Consider the following 17719-nt stretch of genomic DNA (forward strand, 5'->3'; position numbering starts at 1 on the left):
TATCCATTCCACATCTCCCACATATGTGTTTTAGCAAGGCGGGATGTGTTGCAACTGCAAGATGCCGCAATATACCGAAAGACATGTGGGTCACACATGATTTGACCACTTCATTAAGTTTTGTTTTGAAAAAAAAACTTTCTTTGAAGTGAATTTCGTTTTGTATAAATTGTATTTTAATATTATTAATAATAGTTTCATCAACCAATTGCCTGGCTTTTAATAAATAAAAAGCAAATATAGCAGACAATATAATCATGACGTGGAAGCGCCAGCGCAATTGCATTGCTCATGGAGCTCAGCGTAGCTATAAGCTGCCTCGCAGCACTAGAAATATATATATATTAGAGATGTGACGGTGATAATATTCTCCCACCGGTTAATCGACTTGTGACAACACCGGTATTACCGGTTTCATCGTGGGGTTGGGGGGTATAGAGTGATGTAAAAAAATTTGTACATGGCGTCAATTCATCATTCGTATTGAGTTTGATTGACATGCTTTCTGACCAATCAAATTCCACCATTTTTGTGCGACAAAGCAGTCAGAAGAGTTATTGATTAACTTCGGTGGATTTGAACTTGGCTTTAACTGAGGCAATCTGTCACAACACATTAAAGAGCCAAAAAAAGGTATGCCTATTTTATATTTGTTTGACTGACCAAATTTGAAAGTTGAGACTTTGTTTCATATTAAATATTACCTGCTCGGTCCTGTCTTTCAGCGCGTTGTCAGTGTCCTCTATTTTTCACTGCTTGAGATTATGTTGATAACAATAACACCCTATTTGAGTGTATAGGGCGCGATTTCGGATTCAACCACAGTGTTTGAATGGTGGGTTCGTTATTATTCTTGAAAAATGCAAACGCTTATATTAAACACAAAACATTTATTAAAAAGAGTAAGAATAACATGTAAGGTTACGTTTCAGCACTTCGCGAATGGACAGCGATTCTTTAGTAGCAGGAACGCGTTCTCGCGCATTCATGTTAAGTGCATTTTTGGGAAACGCACGTGGAATTGCGGAGTGTGACGAGCGTGCACATAGAGAACGCTCTTAAGAGCTTAGATACATTGTTATAGGGAAACCCGGCCCTGGTCTCCGCACTAGCCTAACTGTAAACTATGAAAGCCGTGTGACCGGCCAACCGGTAAAACATAAAAGAAAAAATACATTAAAGAAACTATTCCCTCTGATTTTGTTTCATTAATAAATTTTGACTAATCGCAGCAGGTCACATTCGTTTAGAGCTCGTGTGAATTTAACGAACAACCTCGTTCCAACACGAAAGGCCACATGAATTTCACTGCGTTTTATGAAGAGTTTTTCTTTTGCTTGAAAAGTTCGCCGGAGATGTGTTAAAAGATTCATTCATGCACACAAGAGAGTGCATTCATGATTATTAGGCTACCGGTATACCAATCCTTGTTCAAGGCCGAAAAGAGAACTCGATACTGACGCGCGTCTTTTTCGTGTGTGTGTGTGTGTGTGTGTGTGTGTGTGTGTGTGTGTGTGTGTGTGTGTGTATGCATGTATGTGTGCGTGTGCAATAGGCAGAACTTACAGCGCGGCCTCTTGTTTTGTCACGCTTGAATGGTTGAGCATGATCATACAACGCTAGTCAAAGGGTGACAGAAAATACGGATACTGCGTAATTGCTTTAAAAAAAAAATTTTGCGGTGCTGCGGTGGGCAAGTGATGAAACCGGTGTTGCGACTGAACACCGTGTAACACCGGTAACACCGACTATCGCATCAAGCCTAATATATATATACAGGTGCTGGTCATAAAATTAGAATATCATCAAAAAGTTTATTTATTTCAAGAATTCAACTTAACAGGTGAAACTAATATATTATATAGACTCATTACATGCAAAGTGAGATATTTCAAGCCTTTATTTGTTATAATTTTGATGATTATGGTTTACAGCTTATGAAACCCACGAAATCAAAATCCCAGAAAATTAGAATATTACATGAAATCACACAGTACTTACACAGTAATCCCATGGTCATTGAACCAAGTTTTCGTTCTTTTGGCAGTGTGGGCAGGTGCAAATCCTGCTGACACAATAGACTACATAAATTGTTTCCATGTATTCCCCCCAAACATTACACCCTCTTCATACTGGTACTATGGAAACACCACAAACACTCAAACATTGTAAAGGAACTTTTACTGAAACAATTAAATCATTATAAAATGCAGTACAATAAAATAATGACCACAATTTATTAAAAGAACACCTTAAAATATAAATGCATTAAACACTATATTGGGCTTTAAATAATGCATCTTCAAAAGTTTTCTTTTTTCAAAAGAAATCTAAACACAAATTATACATGTTAAACATGTTAAATGCAAAAATTTTTGCATAAAAAAATAAAATTTCCACAATTACTTTGACAAAAAAAAAATGCTTCTATGAAAATAAAGTATATTAATAAAAAATAAATGTTTATAAATGAGCATGTTCAAAACAAACTTGGCAAATAGTAATGCCACCCCCCCCCAACCCCCCCCCCCCCCCTTTGACAAATTGACAATCTTTTATTTTTTGTAATGTTCAACTGGGAAAAAAAAAATAACTGGGTAAATAAATTAACAGCAATTTAGTCTGTTTTAAGTAAAGGATCCCACCAAAATTAATAAAACAACATGTTCACTCCCCGTTTTACTGCGTCACACTTTCAGATGGCAGACAGGTTTCACTTGAGACAGGTTTGTCCAACAAACTATTAGCTTCAGCCAACACCGTCTCAGCCACCAAAACCTCACTTTCAATTTCAGCACACTCAAACTGACTTTCCACCTCCCCTTCCTGACCTCCTTCAAACAGATTGGCTGCTTCTCCAAGCAAATCTTCGACTTCAGGTTCAGCTTCAGCCTTATCATCATGCTTTACCTTGCTGACTGCAATCACTACACTCTTTTGAATCTTGAATGAACACATCCCCATTTCCAGCAAATACTCCTCAACATTCTGCGCATCCAAGAGCAAGTTGCATAATCCCTCTTCCTCTAAATGATTTTTCAAAACTGAATTGGAAAATTTGAATTCATCTTCCCCAAAGTTACCTGACACCGAGATTTTTGCTTTGACAGTTGGCAGAAAACTGATCATCTTTTGCAGCAGCCCACATTTTACACACCGATTAAACTTTGCTTTTGAATCAAAATCAGCCTGCCAAGCACGGCACTTGATACAGCAGCGACGGATGGTGACCTCGACACCACTAATCTCACCCGTCACTGTTGTAACTTCTCCTTCATCGACTGTAAATGGAGAATCTATGGCCGGAGCAGAAAGAGCTGGCACTTCTTTAAATTGTGTGAATCGGGTGGCTGTCAAATAGAAATCACCCTCAAACTCCCTAGTGCAGACATTGGTAATTTCATACAAATTACCATTCACCAACGCTCCCACTTGGGTCTCCCACAAATTCAGCTTTATACGATTGGTGTGATCAGCCACATAGCAGATTTGCATATCCACTGGTATTCCCTTGATTGAAGCAGTTTCACTTGGGGAACCAACATGAACTACTTTCACCTTGACAGCAGCAACCTGAAACAAAAAGTCTTTATTTACTTATGCACACAAACGCAAAAAGACAACATCTATTACATATTCATACATGTTTTGTTCTGTACGACAGAAAAAACATTTAAAATAATGAATGGGAAATTGACAAAAACACATTCTGCAAAAAAAAAATTCTGTGTACAATCTACAAATCAGCCATGATGCAGAAAAAAAAGTGCAAACAGACAATATATAATCATGGAGGCGCTCGCGCGGTCACTTGCATTGCACATCAACTTGAGTGCATCTCATCATAACCCAAACTCAGTGTATGCCTCACACAGACATGAGAAATACATCAAATACACAAAGCTTGAAATGTCTTTAAACGAAATAGCCTAATTCAAAACAAAAAAAGAAAAAGGCTACTCTCTGATTATGTAATCCATTATGTGCATTTCTCTCTAGGCGCGTACACTACGAATATGGCGATCGTCAACTTCATTTTTGCAGCCGAGTCGACACTGTCAGAAAACACTAGTATTATTAATAAAAATCAATGCACGCGTCACCGGATTTACAAATGCACATCTTGCTTGTTGAACGCACACATATTATGTTTAAATAACGAGATATTATGTTGAAATAACATTATTATTAATAATACATCTTTTAGAATATTTGATTGAATGCTGAATGTTGCGCTTGTTCAATTTAATAAAATTAAAACTTTAATTGTGTTAATTAAAATAATTGAATATTAAATATTTAGTGGCCAAGTTTTGCTCAATAATATGCCTAAGTAGGTCATATTAAGACAAGGTCTATATTAAGTTATTTTAGCTGTTATGAGAAAAATAAATCTAACGAAATCTAAAATCTAAATCTAATAAATCTAAAATTTTTCTAATGCCAATTCAACATGCCAGAATAAAACCTTATTTTTGAACAATGCGTAACGCCACTCGGCCTGGTGTGCCAAAACACTACATTTTAAACTTCAGTATTTAATTCAAAACAATCTCAAAAAGCAGTAGCCTTTATACATTAAGGGCATTGAAACCAGGATCTTAACTAAAACGCGCTCTGCGTAATCTCTCAAAAATTATTTCTGGAGGCTATATGGTAGGGCTATAGGCCTACCCCATGTAGTTTTTTTTTTTTTTTACAGGACTGCTTTTGAAATCACTATAAATTACTATGCAATTATATTGCTCACAAGAGAGAAGCTCTCTTCATTCATCTAATTCCTCAATAGAATAGTACAAATATTCAGCGTCATTGCTCCTAATATCGTCTCTATTTTTAACTTTTGATTCTATTTTTTCAGTTCTAAAATTGATTTTGGTTCTATTCTGTTGTAGCCTAATAGGCCTATTTATATGTATTTAAAATATGCCTACTAGGCTTAGGGTTTTATATTTAACCCACTTACATTTTAAAATACGGCAATTGCTGCTGTTTTGCACAATGTCCCTTTGCGCCACCTGGCGGTCATTTCGCGAACGACTTTGAAATGCGGCTGGTTTATTTCCGCCAGCCACCGCGGCGGTAATAGGCATTCTGGTTGCGTACCATCTGTATGAGCTGCTTATAGAGCTGCAAAGACAACAAAGCTACTTTGACTCTATTACTCTTATGGTTACTTCAATTAGAGTTGTGGAGTATGAAAATAATGCCATATTGCAAAAAAAACTCCCAAACATATATGCACAAATGTAATATAAATGTTATTAGCTGACAGTGTTCAGGTGGGTCCAGATAAATTGTGACAAATGCAGCGGTACGGAATGCATCGTATTAACACATGGCCCCTAGAAATGTCCTTCGTGGTAAATTGAATCTGTGCCCTCCAACAAAAGGGCTTGGACTGTGTTTGCAATTAATTACTTTTTCTTTATCTTTTATTTGATTTAAAAAAAAGTAATTATAAATACATAAAGCTAACAATAAGAAGATTATCTCCCATTAAAATTAATTTATATTTTAGACCAATTTTATTTAGCTTTATAGGTGAGGAACATAGTTAATGGTCCAATTCACTATATACAGCGAGTGTCCCATCCCAAAAAAGTTGGAAATATCAAAATAAATAAATAAATAAAGTGTGAGTTGAAACTACACAGTCAACGATATTTATTAATAAATAAAACGTCTAAAAACAAAAATAAAAAACAAGTAGGCATAGAGGCATAAGCACCCCCATTAGAATATATATACATTTTGCAGAATAGTCCATCCAAACAATACAAACAATAATTGATGCAATGTTTGAATGGGTCCTCAATCGTTGCAAGCTGCACAAACAAACCATACTGTGGTACCAGCGCAGGCAGGAAAGACAGCTAATCTGAAAATTTGGATCAATAAAGACAACTAAATGATAACACCACTGTTAACTTTAAGGATACATGTAAATGTTTGCACATACTAACCCAGGTGGGGTCTCCGCTTTCCTCTCCACAGAATGAGCACAACCGGTTTAAATAATCTAGAAAACAATACAGAATAAAAGAAAAAATAGGAGGCCAAAAACAATTTATATAGATGTAATGCTCTCCCTGTGTCATGTCTGGGAAGAACTGCAATAATCATTACGAACATTTTTAATAGCTTCTCGAGACATTCACAGCTTAAGGATTTTACTGCCATAAAGTCTACTGTACATACTAAATCATAATTTAAAGGAGCTGTATGTAAAAAATGTATTTCAATTAATCATAAAATGGCCCTGATATGTCACTAGACATTAAGAAATCATGTTCATTTCACTGACAACAGTAGTCCTGCCAGGATATTGTCATTTAAAAAGTGAAGTTGCAGCCCTCAACTGATGTTGATGTTGTCATCTTGTGTTTTGGCCTGAAGCGCCACCCGCCACCTATCTACCAATCACGAAGTCAGTAGTGTTTCGGCATCCGGGTTGCCAGCTCTGCTCTAGTTAGCACAGCCTGCAGCTCCTTGTAGCAGCCTACGGTCCTGCAGCATATCTGGCAACCTCGAGTCAGGGGGGAGGGGGAGGGGATACAGTGATTGCAGTACCAGTTTTGGCCACAATCTTACATACAGCTCCTTTAAAGGACTGGTTATGCATCAGTGATTTAAACGATGTGTCCTAAAATGAATGGTGCTCTGTCTGAACTTGAGAACTTCTGTGAAACGTACCACTGTCTTGTAGAAGAGTGACAGCTATGTGTTTCCTGAGGTTGTTAACTGATTCTTCATCACTGGAAAAATCAGTTGGCTGCTGACGGAGAATACATTCCGCAAACTACAAAAAAAAAAAAAAAAAAAAAAAAAAATATATATATATATATATGTTGTCATTTTAGGACAGTGCTATTGAATAAACAAGAGGAGTGGCTAGCCGCACACTGATCCACTCAAGACTAGAAGTCTACAAAAGCATATTTTATTTTTCCAATTGCATTGTGCAAAAAAAGTGCAAAGTGCATGTGGGTTAAAAACAGACTAGACACCAGCAAACGTTTCAGCACATTGCTATCTTCAGTGCTCATTTAGCAAACAACATTCACCCTTTTAAAGCAAGTCAGCAATTAAGGACAATCAGCTGAATGCAATTAGGCACCTGTGTGATTATTTGTTTCATAACATAACACAGTGATAGATTATTTGTTTATTTAGTTAAGGGTGACAACACAACTACACTTTTAAATGTGTCTTGCCTTATACCAAATAAATATAAATAATGTTAAAAAAACATATGTGAATGTATATTTTACTGTTTGCACATTTGCCCAGATCCAGCAGACGATGCTCTAGCATCCTCATGTCTTCCTTGCTATCTTTAATGAGTTGGACAACATGTCGTCTTACATCCTTGTATTGCCTTCTGATGTGTCTCACGGACTCTAGAAAGAAATAATGAATGTGAATTATGAGATGGGTTATTGTCCCAGTGCCAACTTATTCCATATGGTTTTCACTCAAAGCAATTATCTAAAAAAAGGACTCATTTGATCTCTCTCTCTCTCTCTCTAAAATGTAATTAAGTTATTCATTCATTCATTGACGATGTCCTTAAAGACACTTGATGAAGTGGGACCAAACTTTGCATGGCAGTTTTCTAGTGAATCGGGCCTTACCTTCGTCCATTGTCACACGTCAAAAATCTCTCTGTTGCAATAATTGATTCTTTTTAGAAAACCTACGGATAAGCATCATTCAAAAAGTATAAATTAAAAAGAGCCAAAGATGTTGATAAATTACACAATCAAAAATAAAATTTAAACAAGAGAATAATAAAGACTACAAAATTAATCATTGTTTCGCTACATGACGTTCAAGCATGGTATTTTTTTTTAGTAAAAAATGTTCTTGTCCAAATGGTATTATATATGGCAGAAAAAAATGCTATAGCAAAAGTGTTACAAGGTAACAACAGTGTATAAACGCTCGATCACTTCAAAGCCACATGAATCTTTGAATGTGAGAAGGCAGACTCACTGGCTCCAATTTATACCACCAAGTTAGGCATTCTGTCCAGACTTACTTTCTCGTTCCTCGTGTTAAAAAAACAATTGGCATTTATGTTTAAAGCTGTATTAGACTGGAATAATTTGCCTGTAGATATTAGATCCATTACTTCTTTTCGGTTGTTTAAACAATCTTTATTATCTTATTTTAAAGTAGATTGCACATGCTATCATTGAAACTGTCGTTGTTGTTATGTGTACTGTTGTCTTTTTTTATTTTTTTTTTCTTGGGTGGTGTTTTGTTGTTTGCCTGTTTGTTGATGTATTGTTAATTGTAATCTTGTTATGTTCTTTAAGTTGTAATTGTGTTTCATTGTAAGGACCCCCTCGAAAACGAGATGATACATCTCAAGGGGTTAATCCTAATAAATTCTAATAATAATAAAATGTTATTTATCCACTCAGTAGCCCAGTTTCGAAACCGCTCACGTGATGTCATAAGTACACACATAACTTGAAATATGCAAATAATTAAAAAAGTATCACCTTGATCAGCAGAAGATCGATCACACGGTGTAAAACAACAGGTTTGATTGACAGTAAGACATCACAGGTCACAGAGGGGGATGGGAATTAGTAGAGTAGCGGTGGCCATATAATACACTGTGTGCTGAGTTGTAATCTGCTACAATGTACATAATTCTAGTGGGAACCATTTATGCAGAATATTGTTGTATATGGGGCACAAATTGGTGACGCAAATGATACCTCGTGCGAACAGCGCCATCTTGAGAAGCACATTTGTGCTGACTGGGTCCGATGTGCTCTCTCTCGCTCATCTGACAAGCGTGCTGGTAGGGACATTTTGATGTGTATTAAACAATGTAATCGATTTATTTCATGAGATAAATGATGGTTAAGTGAAATGAAAAGCTGTGATGTCATGAAATTGAATGCATTTAGTTGTTTTTGATTGTTTTACTGACTAGTTTTGCTTCCTAGCTTTCTCTGTGCTGTATGAGCAGACTGAAGGGGAGAGACGTGTATGCCAATTAATTGTGCTCTGTATTTCTGTAGAATAAAGATCCTGAGACCTCTTTCATCAGTGTCGTCTTCACTGTATAGAGAACAAACACAACCAGAGTAAAACTGTTACACCAACATTACAGTGTCTGTGTAGTTTTGTTCTGACATGCTCTGACATTTCTGGTTATTTCTGTTACTTGTGACATTTTCATGGCTAAAGTCTAATTACACTGTATTCAGCACAAACTCTGCTACAATAATATATCAGCAGCATGTATGTAAAAGTTTGTAGTTTTGACATAATGACATTTATGCGTGGTTTTTAAAAATACAAAAAAAAAATCTCACTGAAATAAGGCCATGAAACCCATACTGATTATTTCTTCACAAGACTTTTGAAAATTGTATCACGTAGCCTAGAATATTTGCTCTAAAACTATGTGAAAATCACCCTGACTGCTCATTCAGATAAGACAATATATTGATTTAAAAATTTTACGACGTGTTTTGTGTGAAAAAGCTTTATGCGGAGGTAATATGTAAGCTTTTCACACCTGAGAAAGACAAAGACACTCCCCTACCGGCCCTATTAGGAGCTATCAGGCCCCTGTCATTCTGAGCAACCTTGCACAATACTGTAAATGAGGAGATTTAAAAAAGAATGGCTTTTAAATTGTTTGGATTTGTTTACAACACAACATAGTCCAAAGATACACAACAAATGCCAAAAAAGCACTTATTGAAAACAATTATCCAAAGACAGAGACCTTTGTGCCATTCCTAAAAACATTGTACATACCTTTCATTTCCAAGGTGTTTGATTTTCACTTTACCATGTTCATGTTCACTGAAGTCCTCAGTGGCATCTGGGCCCTGAAAAAAAAAGTGAACATACTGATATCAAAAGAAAGGCCTGCACGATTTTGGGAATAAATTTTAGATTTTAACAATAACCTACAGCAGTATAAATCTTCCAAAAGATTTCAGTAACAACTAAGCTAGAGAAAAATATATTGATTACTTCAAATGTTTCCATTTGTTATGATGATATGAAATGAGATAATAGTAAAAACATGAAGCCGTTTGCTTTTCAAACGCGATCGCAATCCAAATATGATACATTCAAACGCGATTGCGCTGCAAAATATAAAACATTATGGTTATCATATACATATCTACGTTTGAGCAGATATCCACAAACACAGTAACAGTAAACACGGGTCTAAATATGATAATATTCACCATATATCTAGCAACAGTTCAACTGCAATGTGAAATTTATGCAACAATAGCAAACTAATATGTAAGAATTTCTTACCTTACATCTTTCTTGTCTTCAAATCACGTTCTTCTTCTGAGGTAAATCCAATGTAAGCTCAGGCACATCTAAAAGCAGAGACTTGTAAAGTGTTTTGGTGTTTTGTTTTTGAGGTAATGAGAGTCCGCGTTCCATGTGGAGATTTGCATGTGAATATCTTTTGCGCGAGTGGGCGTGGTAAATTAAAAAATAATGAGCAAGCGTTTGAGAAGCTGGACATCTTGTTGGTTTTATACAAATTACTTAAACAGAGAATATTTTTTTTCGTTTTGAATCCGATCATTTAAAAGTACACACTTAAATGTTTATAAAGGTATATGGCTCATAAATGTGTGACAAGTATTCGCTGAGTTTTGTTTCAGTTTATAGACGTGCTCAAGAAAAAAAAAGTTCACCGCGACGGAGAGGCAGAACGCACACCCTGTTTATTTTCTTTATTTTACAAAAGCACAATGTTTTGATTTGATTGTAAGTGGACACATACAAAAGTAGAAATATCACATTCTTATTTTATATTACTTTTTTCTGTATGACCATAAATGACCAAAAGTAATTTAAGTTTATAGTGCTACAATGTGAAGAAAATCCAGCAAAATGCGCCCGCGCGTTTGCCGACCTCAAAGGGTTAATACTTTTCGTTTTATTGTATTTTTTTACTAAAAAGCCCCAAATTATGTTGTAAAGTAAAGGACTGCTGTCGCTATTGAACTTCCCACAACTGGATTCAGTTCATTATTCAAATATTGAATTGAGAGGCCGGCATGTCCAATTTAAAATTAAATAAATAAATAGAAATCTAGTTTCTAGGATAATTCTGATAGCACAAGAAGTGATGAGAACACTTTTTTTTTTCAGGCTCATATTTTATGGTACAAGCCAATATCTCGTTACAAAACTGATTTCACCATTTTTTTTTATATATATTTATATTTTTTTAAATAATCTCAAGCTGTGCACCTTTAGACCTTGTAGACCTAAAATATCCCTAGAAATTATTTCAGCAATACATGTGAACAACAAATCTTGATTTTTTTTTTAACCGTCAAGATGTCTTGTTTTCTTCATTCTCATATTATGGCCACATCTTGAGCACTTTACACTCTTTGCTAGTAACCATTTGCTTTGACACCATTTAATGAGCTTCAGTTTCCTAGTTGTTGAGCGTTTTTGAATCGCAAAAAGCAATAATTTTGAATGTAGCATTGCAGCTACTCTTCATCAAGATGAAGAGCATGCTAACGAATTAAACTCGGGTGGCCCGAAAAACACCAGAGATTGCCCCGCCTAAAAAAAACCCTGTGCATTAATCGGTCAAGGAGGCTTAAACATAATACATACGTTAACCCAAGTCAAACTTTATGGCATTGCACCGTCTTCGGAAGTATATACAAACTGGGATAACTGTAAAGATATCCAAGACCCACCAGAGCTTCACGTGGAGTTTAGAGGTGTAATTACAGTAATAAAGATCCAAACTATGTCATTACTCGATGAAGACGATGGGGTGGCGCCAACAGCGCCATTAACTAGCTTCGCGCCAATCAACAGCAGATCATGTAGAGCTTGACCTTGTCGATAATTTGAGTAAGATGGATGAGAAGAGAAAGGCAACGCGGAGTGGGAGGAAAATTACCAACAAAATCCGCAAATGCAGCTTGGATGAATATGGTAAGTAATTGTATCATGCTATTTGTAGTTTGAATGTGGTACTATTTTGTCAGGGTTGCCTGTCTGAAGTGAGATTTTGATAACTCATGTCCCGGTTTCACAGATAATTGCTTAAGCCTCAGACTAAAATCCATGTTTGAGCTGTTTTAACTGAAAGCAACTTGCAGTTACATCTTAAAATATGCCAGTGCAATTGTTTTGTACACCAGTAATGTTTATTTCTAAGTCATGTTTATAAAAGATACTTAGATCCGTGTGGCCTTATTTCAATTAGGATTTTAAGTCCTGTCTGTGAAACCAGGCCATTCTTTAGCCTAACCTCACAGTGCTTTAAATTACTAGATGCACTTTTTTAGAAACTTGTTATTAACATTCCCTATGCTGATTAGTGTAACAGTCACCAGCTGGAGTGCCCTTGAGAGCCACCAGAGGGCACTCCACATAAGACTAGTATCACTCACAAACTACATTTCCCATAACTCACTGCCCGGACTCATCATCACTTATCACTGATCACATTCACCTGTACCTCATTCACTGATTGCATTCACCTGTGTATCATCATCCTGTTAATCTCAGTCTATTTATACCATGTTCATTCATTCACTAACCGCGAAGTCTTGTTAAGTGTTACACTGCATTTCTGAGTGTTTCCCTGGTTTTCTTGTTTCTTGATATCTTGCCCTGTTTATTCAAAGCGACTTACATTGCGTTTCGTGGTACAAATTTACATTCTTTTCAGTTCTAAATATGAATATCGTATTGGCATATAGCCTACAATTGGCATACCTTACACTTTCTAAGTCAGAAAGACATTTTAACACTGTCAGCGCCCTAGTTCACTAGGCAGGGCACTGGTCAGGGAATAGGCTGTTTTAATGTAGCTAGTATTATCTTTCTTTATCAATAACTAAAAAACCTTTATAATCATATATATCATATATAATTTAGTTTGTTAAAGAATTTGTCAGAATTTGTGCTGCTTAAATCAATTCAAGAATCTGTGTTTTGGACAAATGTAGTACGTAATGTAGTAAATTCCTACGTGTAGGTTTTGTGTGGTCTTATGTTGTTAGAGTGTGAGACAAAGCCAAATGTCTGAGAGTTGGCGACCCTGCTCATGTACACATTTTCAGGTGTTTCTTTAAAGGGTTAGTTCACCCAAAATTGTAAATTCTGTCAGTACTCACCCTCATGTTGTTCCAGCCTCGTAAGACCTTAACCCCGTAAGCGACGAGAATACGTTTTGTGCGCAAAAAAACAACAAAAATAACGACTTTATTCCACTATTCATTTTCTTCTCTCTGGGCCTCAAGTCATCTTTTCTTTTTTTAGGGAAGGGAAGGGAAGGGGGTAAATAGTTTATTACCATTCTGAATTTCATTATTCTAAGTTGTAACGTACATGTTGATGAGCTGTAATGAATATCATAATAAACTTGTTCAATGTTCATCCTAACCTAAAAACATAAACCTTTAGTGCCAGGGGTATCGGGGAGTAGGTTTCCTTGACTATCGGTTAAAATTATGTTTTCATCAGCACCCATAGCAAGGGCTTCTTTTACTTTTGTTGTCATTTACATTTACATTACATTACATTTATTCATTTAGCTGACGCTTTTATCCAAAGCGACTTACAATTGCTATATATGTCAGAGGTCGCACGCCTCTGGAGCAACTAGGGGTTAAGTGTCTTGCTCAGGGACACATTGGTGTCTCACAGTGGATTCGAACCCGGGTCTCTCACACCAAAGGCATGTGTCTTATCCATTGCGCCACACCACCCCTTATTTTACATTGCTTTGAAATTGCAACAGAAATAAATGATTTCAGCTAACTGTTCATTTCTGCAACCTAGAAACCAGACTCATACATTCTTGTTATGTGTTTTTTCTCAACACACACTTACAATGCACTATTGGAATATTTTTCATTTTTGCAATTGGCAGATGCTTTGAGCCAAAGCCAGTGCTTTCAAGTTTCACGGTTTATCAGCATGTGTGTTCCCTTAGTATCACATCCATAAACTTGGCTACTAACGAATGCCCTACTCATTAAGCTACAGGAACAGCAACATGTATGCATGAGCAAAATTATGTATTTGTGTGTCATATCTATCAGTTTTGTTGGACTTTTTTAAAGTTGGGTTCCTTTTCCTAAACACTTTCTTGATACACTTCATTAATGTGTATTTTATCTTGATAATTTAAACTAAGATCTTGATAATTTAAACTAAGATCTTATGTTCTTTCTATCCTTTGTCAGATTTTGTTGGTTTTCACCATCTTAGGTTAATTATTTTAGTTTCTGGTTTTGTAGCTTCTTCTGTGTCCTGTTGTTTTGTATTAATACATATAGTACTATTACAGGTTATAGACGACTCAGGGGTGTTATCTTGTCAAACATAGGTTGCACAAAGTATTAAATGAAGAATGTCAGTAACGGTCACATTGTGGTTTCATTAATTGTTTTATTTTAAATAGAGAATGGATTTTTGTGAAAACGTTGAATGAAAACCAAAAAAAAAAAAAAAAAAATCCAGTATGTTTTTCTTATATTTATCAATGCTGACCAACCGTCATCCTACAAATAGGTAGCAACTTACCTTTGGTACATTTTTGGACTAGTTGCAGGATGGGGTGTGCGAGCAGCTGTAGCAGTGGCTGATCTCGAAAAACTAAAACGAGTCTTCTACTCTGTCCAGGGTTTGGGTGAAATGGGGTTGTGACTGGGCTTGGTAATGCCCCGCACATTTCATCACCCCTCACCTGGAAGGTACCCCCACCATTCATGAGATCCACACAACTAAAGAATCCAGATGAAGCTGGGAAGATTGAAACTCCTTGATCATTGATCAAGTAAACACTTGACTGAGATACCTACAGAGAAATCAAGGGAACAGAACAATATCAGAATAGGCCTACAACACAATAAGCATAATGAATTTAATCCATACTTTAAACCAACAAGAGTTGGTTAGTTTTCCAGTCCTACATGATTACTGGATTTTTAAACTCAGGCTATATATTTACTCAGCATTTAGCCAATAAAACATTTAAACCTGTACATAAAAATAGTCATTTATATTTCACTGTTTATTTTACAATTAAAATATTTGAAAATTATTACTTTCTATGAGGACTGGACAAACTACATTTTGAGCCCGGAGAATTCCGGGGTGGAGGGGAGGGGGGTGTCTTTTAATATCAAAGATTAAAACAGTTTAATGAGAACAAAACTTAAAAATTCTCGCCAAGTTGTCCACTGTAATGTCATCCTCTCGAAGTACTGGAGATAAACTGCCCCTTCTGAGTGTATAGGTTGTTGTTCCCAATGCCAAAGACATCTTTAACTTGCAGCAGGACCGCGACAAGAAACCTGTCATGATTACAAAGAGACAGAAGCAATATGCAAGTTAACTCAGTTTATTAGATGATAGTAATGAAAAAGTCCGGTTGTGGGTGAGCAGCTGATGACACAGGGACTGGATGGTCAGCGAGGTGTCCGTGAAGTGAAGCAGACGTGATGACCCAAGTGAAGACGAATCCAGGTGAACAAGAAACAGGAATGTCAACAGGACAGGATCACACACGGGAGACATCAAACAACGATCTGACAATGAGAGGAAAGTGCGGTGAGGTTTTATAGGTGCGTGAATGAGCTGCAGCTGGAGCGATGAATGAGATCAGCTGGATCGCTGATCAACCGGAATGAGTGGTAACGCCCACTCTCACACCCCACTGGCACACAAAACAACAGTTACACGAGACAAGAAGGAAACAATGAATTTATGAACCGTGACAGAAACCGTGACAATTTAAGCAAAAATAACCGCCTTGCATCACATTACATCCATTTGACGTGCGATAGTGACAGTACGCCGCTTAGAGGTCACTTTACATCAATACTTTGGTAAAGCATTTGACTGAAATAATAGCTATACCATTGTTTATTATGACCATACAGCCCTTAGACTGCATTATTTCTTAAATGATTATATAAATGTATTGTTTGACCTAAACATTTACAATACGTTGGCATATGTTTGTAAATGTATATTCGCTTATTTATCCGATTTAAAGAACTTTTAAAATCATTTTACATTACTATATTCTGCAACAGTAACCATACACACTGTAGCCTTTGCCTACCATCTAGTGCACGTTTCGTATTCTTAAAGCTTCTATGTTGGAGTCTTCTATGGATCTCCACACACACACACACACACACACACACACACACCACCCACACACACACACGTGCCCCCTCCCACAGAAAATTAATGACACAAAACTATTTAAAACTTAAAAAACATACATGAAATAATACAATATAATGCGCTATGCATTGATATTCTGTTGGTCGAAGTCTTTTTTATCTGATGATATGTTATGAACTATATAATTTTTCATAAGCCTATCAAGTGTGGCTCATGATCACCAGTTTGAGAACCACTATTAGGTTTAAATCTATAGACTGTACAATTACATTACACTGGTGGTGTGCACTTAAATATATAAGAAATTCTATATTTTACTAAGATATCACAAGAATGGGGTTGTCATGCCACTATATCTTATATCGTTGGATTCTTTATTGGATTAATAGCTATATTCTAATGTTCCAAATATAATTGCGTTCTAATAATTCAGCTATAAACAATCAATATTTGACTAAAACTTGTCTATTAATACCTCTTTGCGTGAACTTTAACTTTGAATTTTTTTAACTGGTGCCCCGCCTCTTACTTCTTAACCCTCTTGCTTTATGCCGCTCTATGGTACCATGCTGGGAAAACAGAAAATAACATTGTGCTTTGCGAGTTACCCATCGCGTGTTGGTAAATGGGGTGGACCACAGTTTGCTCTGCCTATTGCTAGACGTAGTTGGCAAACGGTTTGCCAGAATGGTTCTGGCAAAGAGACTAATGGTTCAACGGTTCGCCTGACCACTTAGGGATGAGTCTAGTGATTTCTTCGTCTGAGGTAGGCTGGAAAGTTGATAGAGTGGAGAACGGTGGGTCCAGTGAGGTAGTCCAGGGTGGGCAGAGGCAGAAGAATTCAACTGGTGATGAATATTAGTAATTCTGGTACTAAAGAAAATCCAAAAATGTGTTACACTGAGCGATGGAGGTGAGGTGAATTGAAGTGTCTACAGGCTTAAAGGTGCTCTAAGCAATGCATAACTTCTTGTTGACATTCAAATTGTTGTCAAACAAAACGGAGGCTAGCTAGACCCTCCCTCCTCTCATCCCGTCTCCTCCCTCCTCCCTTCCCTTCCGGCATAAAGGAAAGTCAAAGTAGTCACTAGTACAAACAAAATTAAGTTTTATATAAAGGGTTTTATATATTGCAGAAAAAGATAAACATTATCTTAAAATCGTTTCGCCAACTGAGGTTACTACGTTATAGCGCCCATACAAGGACACAATAATAACAAGATAACGTTAGCTTAACGTTAGCGTTTAGTCAAAGTTGTCAATAGCCTATAAATGAACATTCAAATTCATAACAAACAGTGGATGAAAACAATCATTCACACAAATTGTCGCCCTACTGTGAATTTGCTTGATCATTTACTGATTGCTAATTACATCCTTGTGTTGGTTTAGCCATCATGAACGTCAGTTTAGAAAGAAAGATGGATTTACCTGTTCTGCAAAAACAGAGCAACTGAATGTCGGATCGGAAGCCGTTCTGCCGGCGGAGTTCTCGCCACCTTTAAAAGGTTTGTCAGATGTA

The sequence above is a fragment of the Scardinius erythrophthalmus genome (genome assembly GCF_964197995.2).
Source record: "Scardinius erythrophthalmus genome assembly, chromosome: 4".
NCBI classification, from domain to species: Eukaryota; Metazoa; Chordata; class Actinopteri; order Cypriniformes; family Leuciscidae; genus Scardinius; species Scardinius erythrophthalmus.